At 39.3% G+C, this 13,850-nt stretch overlaps 1 protein-coding gene across 2 annotated transcripts in view; it reads right to left on the bottom strand.

The window, feature by feature from the left end:
- The window catches only part of gpr139 (G protein-coupled receptor 139), a 171,229-nt gene that overhangs the window by 146,511 nt on the left and 10,868 nt on the right, over positions 1 to 13,850 (bottom strand). The gene's annotated exons all lie outside the window — the stretch shown is intronic.

Below are 13,850 nucleotides of genomic sequence, written 5' to 3'. Positions count from 1 at the left end.
GTCAAATATTTTAAAATGTATTTCTGTGAGAGCCATATAATATTTTTTAACACTGCATACAATAAGTGCGTGCATTTTTAAGTAAGACCAACAATTTTGGAGTATAAGTCTCTTATTCTTTTTAATAACATTGTTATTCTGAAGCTAATCAATAATCAATAAAATACTTCTTAATGCGACTTCTTGAACTAGTGGGGTAGGAAACGTATGGATGGATTAAAATGCATGAGAATGTTTTATATTTTCAACGTAGTTTTTAAAACTTTAACACGTACCACGAATTGATTTAGGTGGACTCCGACTTAAACAAGTTGAAAAACTTATTGGGGTGTTACCATTTAGTGGTCAATTGTACGGAATATGTACTGTACTGTGCAATCTACTAATAACATTTTCAATCAATCAGTACTGTGATTACCAGCGGAAATATTCATTACTTATCGTGTTAAGCAATGTCAGCTAAGATTTATCTGAGAGCCAGGTTCCCTACCCCTGATATAGCCTATCCTAGCTGTGACAATCATAGGCAACATTTCTTCAATCATATAATGGCCATTCAAGAGTTAAAATAAGTTAACCACCGTTAACAAATGGGGGTCTACTCAGGCTCTCGTGGATATATACTTGTTCTCATGCTTTCTGAGCTCACTATGTTCACTGCTCGCTGTACATATCCTACCAAGTCAGACCTACACTGTTTCAATGTCCATTTCTCAGATGATATAATTGTTGATGACTCAAGTGCTGATATGAACCAAACCTAACCCCCCCACCCCAACCCCCTCCACATCCCACCCTACGGATTGTAAATAAGGTAAATAATTCAATGTACATACTCTGATGACTAACTTGTGTGATGACTGTATTATGTTGATAGTATAATAGGGCAAAAAAGTATTTAGTCAGCCACTGATTGTGCAAGTTCTCCCACTTAAAATGATGACAGAAGTCTGTAATTTTCATCATAGGTACACTTCAACTGTGAGAGACAGAATGTGAGAAAAAAAGTCCAGGAATTCACATTGTATGAATTTTAAAGAATTTATTTGTAAATTATGGTGGAAAATAAGTATATGGTCAATAACAAAAATTCAACTCAATACTTTGTAAATAACCTTTGTTGGCAATAACAGAGGTCAAACAATTACTATAGGTCTTTACCAGGTTTGCACACACAGTAGCTGGTATTTTGGCCCATTCCTCTATGCAGATCTTCTCGAGAGCAGTGATGTTTTGGGGCTATCGCCGAGCAACACGGACTTTCAACTCCCTCCACAGATTTTCTATGGGGTTGGGTCTGGAGACTGGCTAGGCCACTCCAGGACTTTCAAATGCTTCTTACGGAGCCACTCCTTCGTTGCCCGGGCGCTGTGTTTGGGATCATTGTCATGCTGGAAGACCCAGCCACGTTTCATCTTCAAAGCTCTCACTGATGGAAGGAGGTTTTGGCTCAAAATCTCATGATACATGTCCCCATTCATTCTTTCCTTAACATGGATCAATAGTCCTGTCCCCTTAGCAGAAAAACAGCACCAAAGCATGATGTTTCCACCCCCATGCTTCACAGTAGGTGTGGTGTTCTTGGGATGCAACTCGGTATTCTTCTTCCTCCAAACACGACGAGTTGAGTTTATACCAAAAAGTTCTATTTTGGTTTCATCTGACCAAATGACATTCTCCCAATCCTCTGCTGTATCATCCATGTGCTCTCTGGCAAACTTCAGACGGGCCTGGACATGCACTGGCTTAAGCAGGGGGACACGTCTGGCACTACAGGATTTGATTCCCTGTCGACATAGTGTGTTAATGATGGTAACCTTTGTTACTTTGGTCCCAGCTCTCTGCAGGTCATTCACCAGGTCCCCCTGTGTGGTTCTGGGATTTTTGCTCACCGTTCTCATGATCATTTTGACCCCACGGGATGAGATCTTGCGTGGAGCCCCAGATCGAGAGAGATTATCAGTGGTCTTGTATGTCTTCCATTTTCCGATAATTGCTCCCACAGTTGATTTTTTCACACCAAGCTGCTTGCCTATTGTAGATTCACTCTTCCCAGTCTGGTGCAGGTCTACAATTATTTTCCTGGTGTCCTTCGACAGCTCTTTGGTCTTGGCCACAGTGGAGTTTGGAGTCTGACTGTGGACAGGTGTCTTTTATACAGATAACGAGTTCAAACAAGTTCCATTAATACAGGTAACGAGTGGAGGACAGAAGAGCTTCTTAAAGAAGAAGTTACAGGTCTGTGAGAGCCAGAGATCTTCCTTGTATGAAGTGACTAAATACTTATTTTCCACCATTATATACAAATAAATTATTTAAAGTTCCTATAATGTGAATTCCTGGATTTTTTTTCACATTCTGCCTCTCACAGTTGAAGTGTACCTATGATGAAAATTACAGACCTCTGTCATCATTTTAAGTGGGAGAACTTGCACAATCGGTGGCTGACTAAATACTTTTTTGCCCCACTGTATATATTTGGACCATGAATTTATTAACGTGGACCCACACTTAAAAGAGTTGAAAAAAATTGGGTGCTACCACTTAGTGGTCAGTTGTACGGAATATGCACTGTATTGTGCAATCTACTAATAAAAGTTTCAATCAATCAATTCTGGCAGTCAGCGGCTAAAGCTAGGTTGCTAACATTAGCAATTAGCCTAGAATTCCCTGTCTATTTATACTCACAACCACAACACCTACATGATGAAGTAAACCGACAAAGTTAAACGAAAATAATGACAACAGTGGCAAGTGCCAACAGTCAACGTTAGCAGTTAGCTTTGACTTAGATGTCTTTTTAGCCTTCTCAATACTCTTTCATAAAGCCTTTCCTCGCTGGGCCATTTTAGGCAACATTGATTCAATCGTAAGAGCCATTCAAGAATTAAAATAGGTTAACCACTGTTAACAAACAAGTATGGTTGTATTTTATACCGGTATTAGTATAGTACCACGATACTAATGAATCATATTTGGTTCTGTACTGGTACTGGGGGGGGTGTAGCTTGGTTGGTTGACTGGCCGTGCCAGCAACTTGAGGGTTCCATGTTCAATACCCGCTTCCGCCTTCCTAGTCACTGCCATTATGTCCTTAGGCAAGACACTTTACCCACCTGCTCCCAGTGCCACCCTCACTGGTTTAAATGTAACTTAGATATTGGGTTTCACTATCTAAAGCGCTTTGAGTCACTAGAGAAAAGCGCTATATAAATATAATCCCCCCCCCCCCCCAACCCCTTCTATACTGCCTCTGAAAAGTACCGGTCCAATGCCCTCATTGCCCTAGTCGTCGTCACGTCTTGACATTGCTGGTTTAAGAGCAGACGGGCATGTTCGGCAGCGCACAATCACAGAGTACCTTCTAGCAGAGACACTGTACCGTAGACAGAAAAGGGAGAACGAACGCATTTTGGCTTAAAAACTAACGATAGAGGTAAAGTTATTACAATGAAACGCCCTCAGGAAGAGGTGCCTTTAGACATGGCTAGCTAGCTAGCGGCTAAAATCCAGCCACATACCAGGCAGTGTTCTAGCTACTTCTAAATACCTAATCCTCGCCTCCATGGCAACAAATAAAGTACGTTTTTTACAAGTATCATCCCTGCAGGACGAGGAATAGCTAAACATGCTTCACTACACACCGTAGCTCACCGGCTTCACAATGTAAAAAAAAACGCCTTTGGTTTAATCTACACCTGACATCCACTGTAATGATACCAAGTACAGGAGCGATACTACTATGATTTTGTCAGTATTTTTTGGCATCACAACATCTTTTCTTTTTTTTAAATGTATATTGTGGTTATAGACTCAGGAAAATAGTCCCTAGACACATGAGGACTTTAAATATGACCCATGTATGATCCTGTAACGACTTGGTATCAGATTGACACCTAAATTTGTGGTATCATGCAAAACTAATGTAAAGTATCCAAACAACAGAAGAAAAAGTGATTATTACATTTTAACAAAAGTGTAGATAGAACATGTTAAAAACGAAAGTAAGCAGATATTAACAGTAAATGAAAAAGTAGATTAATAATTCATTTTCTACCTCTTGTCCTTAATAATGTTGACAAAATAATAGAATGATAAATGACATATGTTACTGCATATGTCAGCAGACTAAATTAGGAGCCTTTGTTTGTTTACTTACTAATAAAAGACAAGTTGTCTTGTATGTTCACTATTTTATTTAAAGACAAACTTGCAAAGACAAACATATGTTTAATATACCTTATGATTTGTTGTTAAAAATAAAGCCAATAATGCAATTTTTTGTGGTTCCCTTTATTTAGAAAAGTACTGAAAAGTATCAAAATAATTTTGGTACACTAACAGGAAGTTAACCGACTAATTATAACAAAGTCGTGGAACTGTGGACCAGCTCTATACTCTCGGCAGGGTTCTTGAGGGTGCATGGGAGTTTGCCCAACCAGTCTACATGTGCTTAGTGGACTAGGAGAAGGCATTCGACCGTGTCCCTCGGGAAGTCCTGTGGGGAGTGCTCAGAGAGTATGGGGTATCAGACTGTCTGATTGTGGCGGTCCGCTCCCTGTATGATCAGTGTCAGAGCTTGGTCCGCATTGCCGGCAGTAAGTCGAACACATTTCCAGTGAGGGTTGGACTCCGCCAAGGCTGTCCTTTGTCACCGATTCTGTTCACAACTTTTATGGACAGAATTTCTAGGCGCAGTCAAGGCGTTGAGGGGTTCCGGTTTGGTGACCGCAGGATTAGGTCTCTGCTTTTTGCAGATGATGTGGTCCTGGGGGCTTCATCTGACCGGGATCTTCAGCTCTCACTGGATCGGTTTGCAGCCGAATGTGAAGCGACCGGAATGAGAATCAGCACCTCCAAGTCTGAGTCCATGGTTCTCGCCCGGAAAAGGTTGGAGTGCCCTCTCCGGGTTGGGGAGGAGACCCTGCCCAAAGTGGAGGAGTTCAAGTACCTAGGAGTCTTGTTCACGAGTGGGGGAAGAGTGGATCGTGAGATCGACAGGCGGATCGGTGCGGCGTCTTCAGTAATGCGGACGTTGTACCGATCCGTTGTGGTGAAGAAGGAGCTGAGCCGGAGGGCAAAGCTCTCAATTTACCGGTCGATCTACGTTCCCATCCTCACCTATGGTCATGAGCTTTGGGTCATGACCGAAAGGATAAGATCACGGGTACAAGCGGCCGAAATGAGTTTCCTCCGCCGTGTGGCGAGGCTCTCCCTTAGAGATAGGGTGAGAAGCTCTGCCATCCGGGAGGAACTCAAAGTAAAGCCGCTGCTCCTCCACATCGAGAGGAGCCAGATGAGGTGGTTCGGGCATCTGGTCAGGATGCCACCCGAACGCCTCCCTTGGGAGGTGTTTAGGGCACGTCCAACCGGTAGGAGGCCACGGGGAAGACCCAGGACACGTTGGGAAGACTATGTCTCCCGGCAGGCCTGGGAACGGCTCGGGATCTCCCGGGAAAAGCTAGACGAAGTGGCTAGGGAGAGGAAAGTCTGGGTTTCCCTGCTTTGGCTGTTGCCCCCGCGACCCGACCTCGGATAAGCGGAAGAAGATGGATGGATGGATGGATTATAACAAAGTGGCAAGTACTAACAGTAAATGTTAACAGGTAACTTTGACATTGTCTTTTTAGCCTCTCAATACCCTTTCATAAAGCCTTTCAAAACTGTGCTAATATCATTACATTGCATATTGAATACACCAAAATCAATCAAATGAGCTAAGAAGTGAAGGAGAATAATTCAAACGAGCGTCGTAATGTCCATCATAGGTTGTCATTCATGAATTTTAGATGAGATATTTGTTTAGTCTTCCAAAAAGTTAATAACACGTCCAAAGGAAATTGGGTCAGCGAGGTTGCTTCCTTTTTTTTCCTGGACTGCAATTTAGAGCAAGCACTACATAAGAATAATGACTGTGCGAAGGAGACAATATAAGATGTGAATAAAACATAACCGGGAGGTGGGGGGAGAAAGAAAAATAATGAAGAGAAAGAATATGTGCGGTCATTGTATGAAATACATGCCTCTGGATGTCAGCGCCATCGCTGGGGAAATTAGCACGTAGCGTTCATTTGCACCTCCAGATGCAGCGCCGCTGAGAAAGCAGGTTTTGTTTACGTTTCTTGACCCAGCTGAGCGAGTCTCACTGGGACAGTCCAGCTGCTCCAAAATATAAATAACACAAGATGGCGCTGCTGGGATGGCCTCTAAGTCAGCTGCAACATGCTAACGGACATGCTAACCAATCGAGCTTTGCTCCTGCAGCAGAATTAGGGCGATATTCTTCATTACCTAAAAATCATTTATATATTGTATCGTCAATCTGTTCTTACGTTTTGATGATGTGATCAAGTGCACCCATTACTGCACATGTTCATATAATGATCTACTTTCACAATTACACCCCTCTGTTTTACTGATTTTATGTTCAATCTTAATGCAGGGTGCCAAAAATAGCGATATTTTATTTAAAGATTAAAATATTTTTTTGTATTGCGAAAACTGAGGAAAAACAACAATATAGGTCAGGGGTAGGGAACCTATGGCTCTAGAGCCAGATGTGGCTCTTTTGATGACTGCATCTGGCTCTCAGGTAAATTTCAGCTGACATTGCTTAACACGGTAAGTAATGAATAATTCCGCTGGTAATCACAGTGTCAAAAATAACGTTCAAAATTTAAAACATTCTCATGCATTTTAATCCAACCATGCAATTTCTATCGCACCTGTTCAAGAAGTCGCATTAATGGTAAGAAGTATTTTATTTATTGTTGGTTAGCTTCGGAATAACAATGTTATTAAAAAGAATAAGAGACTTATTATACACTAAAAATGTTGGTCTTACTTAAAAATGCACGCATTTAGTTGTAATCAGTCTTAAAAAAAATATTACATGGCTCGCACGGAAATATTTTTTAAAATATTTACCTTGTATGACTCTCTCAGCCAAAAAGGTTCCCGACCCCTGATATGGGTTAATGGCTTATGATTAAAGGCCTACTGAAATGAGATTTTCTTATTTAAATAGGGATAGCAGGTCCATTCTATGTGTCATAGTTGATCATTTTGAGATATTGCCATATTTTTGCTGAAAGGATTTAGCAGAGAACATTGATGATAAAGTTCGCAACTTTTGGTCGCTAATAGAAAAGCCCTGCCTTTACCGGAAGTATTGATTGATTGATTGATTGATACTTTTATTAGTAGATTGCACAGTACAGTACATATTCTGTACAATTGACCACTAAATGGTAACACCCGAATAAGTTTTTCAACTTGTTTAAGTCGAGGTCCACGTTAATCAATTCATGGTACAAATATATACTATCAACATAATACAGTCATCACACAAGTTAATCATCATAGTATGTACATTGAATTATTTACATTATTTACAATCCGGGGGGTGGGATGAGGAGCTTTGGTTGATATCAGTACTTCAGTCATCAACAATTGCATCAACAGAGAAATGTGGACATTGAAACAGTGTAGGTCTTATTTAGTAGGATATGTACTGCCAGCAGAGAACATAGTGAGTTCAGATAGCATAAGAACAAGTATATACATTAGAAGTACATTTGAGTTGTTTATAATCCGGGGAGATGGGATGTGAATGGAGGAGGGTATTAGTAAAGTGTTGAAGTTGCCTGGAGGTGTTGTTTTAGAGCGGTTTTGAAGGAATATAGAGATGCACTTACTTTTACACCTGTTGGGAGTGCATTCCACATTGATGTGGCATAGAAAGAGAATGAGTTAAGACCTTTGTTAGATCGAAATCTGGGTTTAACGTGGTTTGTGGAGCTCCCCCTGGTGTTGTGGTTATGGCTGTCATTTACGTTAAGGAAGTAGTTTGACATGTACTTCGGTATCAAGGAGGTGTAGCGGATTTTATAGACTAGGCTCAGTGCAAGTTGTTTTACTCTGTCCTCCACCCTGAGCCAGCCCACTTTGGAGAAGTGGGTTGGATTGAGGTGTGATCTGGGGTGGAGGTCTAAAAGTAACCGGATTAGCTTATTCTGGGATGTTTGAAGTCTAGATTTGAGGGTTTTGGAGGTGCTGGGGTACCAGGAGGTGCAAGTGTAATCGAAGAAGGGTTGAATGAGAGTTCCCGCTAGAATCCTCAAGGTGTTTTTGTTGACCAGAGAGGAGATTCTGTAGAGGAATCTCGTTCTTTGGTTGACCTTTTTGATCACCTTGGTTGCCATTTTATCACAGGAAAGATTAGCCTCTAGAATGGAACCTAGGTAGGTGATCTCATCCTTCCTGGTGATAACGTCACCCACTTTTATAGTGAAGTCACTGACCTTCTTAAGTTTGATATGGGACCCAAATAGGATGGATTCCGTTTTACCTAAGTGTATGGATAGCTTGTTGTCAGCGAGCCAGGTGCAAATATTGAGGAGTTCAGCACTGAGGATTTGTTCCACCTGTGACTTGTCCTTGCCGGATACCAGCAGGGCCGAGTCATCCGCATACAGGAACAATTCACAGTGGCATGCTGATGGCATGTCATTCACGTATATTAGGAACAGTAAAGGTCCTAGTATACTGCCTTGGGGGACTCCACAGCTTACTGAGAGGGGAGGGGACATGGTGCCGTTCACCTCTACCACCTGTTTCCTCCCCTCCAAGTAAGATTGCATCCAGCTCGATGAGGTTTCGTCGAATCCGATTGCTCGGAGCTTATCCAACAGTATAGCATGGTTAACGGTGTCAAAGGCCTTCTGAATGTCCAGCATGACCATGCCGCAGTATTTGCCCGCGTCCACCTCATGTTTGATGTGGTCGGTCAGATAGAGAAGGCATGTGTCAGTGGAGTGGTTAGTTGTGAAGCCGGATTGGAATTTGTACATTAGTTTATTAGTAGCAAGGTATCTATCAACCTGTTCATAAACTATTTTCTCCATTACTTTCGAAATGGAACTGAGAATAGAAACAGGTCGGTAGTTACCAGGTTCTAATTTGCTTCCTTTTTTATAAAGGGGGGTTACTCTTGCTATCTTGAAATCCTTGGGTACTTGACCTTGTTTAATTGAGAGGTTTATTATATGAGTGATTATTGGGGCAATGGTGGTGGCAGAGTCCATGAGGAATCTGGAGGGGATATTGTCAAGGCCGGTGGCCTTGTTTGGGTGGAGCGCGCTCAATTTATTAAGCACCTCGTTAGCTGAGACCATTTCTAATTTGAAATTGTTGTTGACTACTCCTAGCTTTCTGTAGAAGGCTTTAATGTGTTCTACACCAAAGCGACCAGAATGTTGGGATAGCTTGTTTACGAGAGTTGTGGCTATGTTGGTGAAAAAGATGTTAAGTCTGCTTGCTACAAAGTAGCAGACGATGTGCGCGTGATGTCACGAGTTGCAGGGCTCCACACATATTCACATTGTTTATAATGGGAGCCACCAGCAGTAAGAGCAATTCGGACCGAGAAAGCGTCAATTTCCCCATTAATTTGAGCGAGGATGAAAGATTTGTGAATTAGGATATTGATAGTGAAGGACTAGAAGAAAAAAAAAAGCGGTGGCTCCAGGCAAGGGCAGTCTGAGCATTTCAGATGTAATTAGACACATGTACTAGGATCATTCTGGAAGATCCCTTATCTGCTTATTTTTTTAATAGTGTTTTAGTGAGATTGTACAGACATACCTCGAGGTCGGATGGCTGTGGTGAATACGCAGTGTCTCAGAGAGAAGCCGAGGAGCCAAGCTTACAGCTGCCTTTTTTGACATGACAGCTGCTCTAGGACGACGAATAATACATTGATGTCTCCGGTAAGATATATATCACAATTTCCCAATCCAAAAACATGCTGGTTGACGTAGAGAAAACATGTTCGCTTGACTGTTCTGCTTCACAACACACAAAGAAACACCGGCTGTGTCTCGGTGCTAAAGACAGCTGCAATCCACCGCTTTCCACAAACAACATTATTCTTTATAGTCTCCATTATTAAATGAACAAATTGCAAAAGATTCAGCAACACAGATGTCCAAAATACTGTGTAATTATGCGATTAAAGCAGACGACTTTTAGCTGTGTTTGGTGCAGCGCTAATATTTCCTTACAGTCCGTGACGTCACGCGTACACATCATCATTCCGCGACATTTTCAACAAGAAACTCTGCGGGAAATTTAAAATTGTAATTTAGTAAACTAAACCGGCCGTATTGGCATGTGTTGCAATGTTAATATTTCATCATTGATATATAAACTATCAGACTGTGTGGTCGGTAGTAGTGGGTTTCAGTAGGCCTTTAAAGATAGTGTTGCAGGCCAAGTTGGCTCTTTATTGCTCTCTACCGACACCATGTGGTACTAGAAGGTATAACAGTTGTTGGTATTTATTGTTATATCATTGTCATACCATGTATAGCAGGGGTCTCAGACACGCGGCCCGCAGGCCAATTGCGGCCCCCAGCTTAATATGATAGTTTAATGTTAGTGCGGCCCGCAAATTTTATACAAATGGTGCTTGACAGCGTTGTGTGCGGAGCTGAAGGAATCTACCAATCACGGTGTGGTATGTAGCTCTCGAGGGCCGAACATTGACGACAGACGAGCCGTTCGGTAGCTTCCGAAGCACTCCGCCGAAGGACTGAGTGACAATACAAAACTGTGGTGCACTGGACCCCAGCGGTGGTAATCCGACAGAAAGTCCCAGGGCGAACCGGACATGTAAAACGTTAATTGAGGGGGGTTGCCCACATATGTGGTCCTCTCCAAGGTTCTCATAGTCATCATTGTCACCAACGTCCCACTGGGTGTGAGTTTTCCTTGCCCTTATGTGGGCCTACTGAGGATATCGTAGTGGTTTGTGCAGCCCTTTGAGACACTAGTGATTTAAGACTATATGAATAAGCATTGATTGATTGATTGATTGATAATTGTGATGTTAGCCCGTTTGGGGCTAATTGTGCTACCGTAACTGTAAACTCCACGGCAACAATTTTTGTTATTTGGGTCCATAATGGTTCTTGCAACGTTCTGGGTTGCCTACCCTTGCATAAGTGGAAAAGCGGCAAATGAGTGAAAGCGACAGAAACGTTGCCATGGAGACCAGGGTTTTCTTACGTCCCTGGCTGCAGTCGCACCGCGAAACCTGTCCGTCAGTAATAACAGTTCCCGATAACCTGGACCAATTCAAACCATTATTTTTGTTTTATTATTATTGTTAATAATAATAATAATTATGGTTATTTTTATTATTATTGTTAATTCTCATTTTGTTCGTTTATATTTTGATTTTATTTTGTATTGAAAATAAAATTAGACATTTAAAAAGATTTTCTTTTAAGAAATATTTTCTTGCGGCCCTGCTTCACCCAGACTCTGCATCCAGTGGCCCCCAGGTAAATTGACTTTGAGACCCCTGATGTATAGTGATGATGTACATTGTAACCATCCGTCTGCATTAAAGATGTGATATTTGTAAAAAAAAAAAAAGTTTTACTACGCAATATTAACCTACAAATGAATTTTGATCTTTTTTTTATTTTACAGTTGTGTAACATTGAAACAAATGCGCTGTCACTCCTTATTTAAAAATATATACTTTTATATATTTAATTATTTGTGTACTTACAATTTCTATGATTAATAAAAACTAAATCAAGTAATACAAAAAAAATATTGAATATGTTGATCAAGTGGACCTATTAGAGCGCAAGTTCATAAAATTATCTTCATTCACAGTTACACCCCTGTTTTACTGTTTTCATGTTCAATCTTAAAACAGGGTGCCAAAAATAGCGATATTTTATGTAACCATCAAAGTTTATATTAGTAATGCTAAACCAAACGACGATAGAGGTTAATGGCTTATAATAAAAGATAGTGTTGCACGCTAAGGTGTCTCTTTATTGCTCTTTTGCGACACCATGTGGTACTAAAAGACATAACAGCTGTTGGTATGTATTATTATATCATTATCATACCATGTATAGCGATGATGTACATTGTGAACATCTTTCTGAATTAATTAAAGATGCGATATTTGTATAGTTTTTTTTAACTACACAATATTATCCTACAAATGAATTACATTTTTAATCTTATTTTTTTACAATTGTGTAGCATTGAAACAAATGCGCTGTCACTCGTTATTTCAAAATATATACTTTTATATATCAATTTATATGGGTAATTACATTTTATATGATTAATTAAAATTAAATAAAGTAATACACCACATTATATTATTGAATATGTTGATCAAGTGCACCTATTACAGAGCATGTTCATATAATGATCTTTCATAGTGACACCACTCTGCTTTACTGGTTTCATGTTCAATTTTAAAGCAGGGTGCCAATAAATAGCGATATTATATGTAAAGATTAAAAGACATTAGTATTGCTATAAATGTTTGAGGAAAAACGACGATAGAAGTTAATGGCTTAGAATTAAAGCGTATGTCGCATGTTGCTCTTTATTGCTCTCTAGCGACACGATGTGGTACTGGAAGGTATAAGAGCTGTTGGTATTCATCATTATATCATTATCATACCATGCACAGTGGCTATGTACATTGTGAACATCTTTTTGCATTAAAATGTGATATTTGTAGAATAATTTTTTTTACTACACTATATTATCCTACAAATGTATAATGATTTTTTTTTACTATTCTGTAACATTAAAGCAAATGCGCTGTCACTCGTTATTTAAAAATATATACTTCTATGTTATTTTATATATGTATGTACTTACAATTTTGATGATTAATAATAAAATAATACAAAAAATATATTTAAATATGTATTAATATATTGTGCATTAATTCGAAATCATAATTAAAGTAATTTTTAAAATATTCATAAAATGTAATATTTGAAATACAAATGAAATGCAATTTGTATTATTTTCATTATTCAAAAATTTATTTTGAAGGCAAATTTAGTATAGCATTCTTCTGAAATATATTTAGCTATTTAATTGAAAAACAATACAAAACATTTAATGAAAATTTATGTACGAAAATATGAAGTTGAAATATATATCGCATATCTAATATTTATGACTTTTTTTTCCTCATAAATTAGATTTCCATAATTATGTCCGCCCGATTGTAGCTGAGATAGGCGCCAGCGCCCCCCGCGACCCCAAAAGGGAATAAGCGGTAGAAAATGGATGGATGGATGTTAAACTATGGGGATATTTTTTTTTAATATGCAATATTATCCAATAAATTATGTTTTTTTTTTTTTTACAGTTGTGTAACATTAAAGCAAATGCGCTGTCACTCGTTATTTAAAAATATATACTTTTAGATATTTTATATAGGCACCTACAATTTCGATGATTAATAATAAATTAAAACATCAAATATTAAATATACATACAAATGTATTATGCTATTAATTCGGGGGTACTGGTTGCCCACATATGCGATCCTCTCCAAAGTTTTTCATAGTCATCATTGTCACTGTCACCGACATCCCATTGGGTATGAGTTTTTCCTTGCCCTTATGTGGGCCCTACCGAGGATGTTGTTGTGGTTTGTGCAGCCCTTTGAGACACTTGTGATTTAGGGCTATATAAATAAACATTGATTGATTGATTGAAATATATATTCCATAATATATATCTAATATTTATGACTTTTTATCTTGTAAATTGGAGTCTCATTATTATATTAAACCATGGGGGACTTCTATTCTATAGTATACAATATAATGTATCAGTTTCATGTAAAAAAATAAATACAATAAAACGATAGTCACACATTAGTCATGTGTGTTTATTTATAATTGTGTATCGTGTACAATACTTTGAGAATTAAAAATATTCAGACGAATTTGACACGACAATTCTTGTTGTTGCTCGTGTCCTTGTGGGGTGAAAACAGCAAT

This window comes from Nerophis ophidion, linkage group LG23 (assembly GCF_033978795.1).
Source record: "Nerophis ophidion isolate RoL-2023_Sa linkage group LG23, RoL_Noph_v1.0, whole genome shotgun sequence".
Taxonomy (NCBI): Eukaryota; Metazoa; Chordata; class Actinopteri; order Syngnathiformes; family Syngnathidae; genus Nerophis; species Nerophis ophidion.
Note: the sequence above shows the minus strand (reverse complement) of the source record. Positions and strands in the feature narration are given on the sequence as shown.